The sequence below is a fragment of the Physeter macrocephalus genome, unplaced genomic scaffold (assembly GCF_002837175.3).
Source record: "Physeter macrocephalus isolate SW-GA unplaced genomic scaffold, ASM283717v5 random_877, whole genome shotgun sequence".
Taxonomy (NCBI): domain Eukaryota; kingdom Metazoa; phylum Chordata; class Mammalia; order Artiodactyla; family Physeteridae; genus Physeter; species Physeter macrocephalus.
The window spans coordinates 18,818-20,255 of record NW_021146163.1 but is presented as its reverse complement, the minus strand read 5'-3'; positions in this window follow the sequence as shown (position 1 = coordinate 20,255).

The following is a 1,438-nucleotide window of genomic DNA, read 5'->3' as shown; positions in this document are numbered from 1 at the left end:
ACGGCGGCGACGCACAGTAGAAGAATAGGCAGCAGAAGCACGACAGGAAAGAAGAACGTCGCCACAGAAGAAGGAGCAGGAGGAACATCAGCAAAGGACAGAGGAGAAGGGATGGCAGGAGCAGCATTAGAAAGGAGGAGAGAACGGCAGCAGCAGCAGCGTGAAGTGCAGGACGCACAGTAGCAGCAGCCGCAGGTCGAGACGATACTACAGCAGCAAGAGAAAGGGGAAGAGAGTGGAAGCACCAGCAGCAGCAGCCTGAAGTGCGGGAGGCCCCAGCAGCAGCGCGATGTACATTACGCATACTCGCAGTTGCAGCAAGAAGTGAAGTCGGTGGCAGCAGGTCGAGGTGGCATAGCAGCAGCAAACGAATGACGTGAAGGACCCAGTACAGCGAGAATTCGAACAGGGCACGCCGCCGAAGGGAAGCAGCAGCATTATCCGTCCAGGGGAGCGCCGCAGCAGCAGCGAAGAAACCAACGAGTGCGGCTCTAGACTCGAGGGGACCCGATTTCCTCAAGCCGAAAAAGCATCACAGTATCCTCACAGACACTCAGTGAAGTCACGAATATGTATATACGCACATAGAGAACCAGACAACGGGTGTTGTTTCGTCTTCTTTACACGTACGCACACAGGTGTGGCCGCGACACCGTGCGTGAATATATCTCTGTGTGAGTATCTACAATCACGTTCCCTCCCAGAGAAGCAGACAAGCGGATACATTAGGCAGGAAGATATACATATATATACATGTACACAAACGATCTTTAAAATGCTCGTGTACATACGTGGACACACGTAAATATCACGACGCATACGCACATACAGTCAACGCTTACACGTACGTGCATAGGTATACATAATAAGACACAGAAGTGCATCTATCTATCTATATGTATACATATAAATATGCACGCGTGCAGATGTAAGATGCAGAATATACCTGTAAACACATCAACATACGGATGTATGAAAATCTACACACATCCGTAGAAAGATACAGGTACGTAGGTAGAGAGAGTAGCGGTGGAGAGAGACGTATACAGTACAGCTAGATTTGGTCTGCGTTGCTGCACGAAGAAGCGACAGACAGAGAGCTACTTGGCATTTGTGAGTGTGCATACAAGTAGCTCACAAACACCCCAGCTTGTCTGCAAAGAAATTCAAGAGAAGCTCTCGTATGTTTACACATAGAGAAAGGGGTAGTAGACAACCCTGCGGGGGAATTCATAGACGTAGACACTGGCACATACCTACACTTAAGCGTCGTCTTCACAGATGCGTAGATCAGTTGTATGTACACACTTCCAACAGCATACCACTCAGCATGTAATTAGGAGGATATATAAAGAAAATTACATATATATATATATATACACATACCTGCACATACGTATACATGTACGTATATATATATATATATATATATATATAT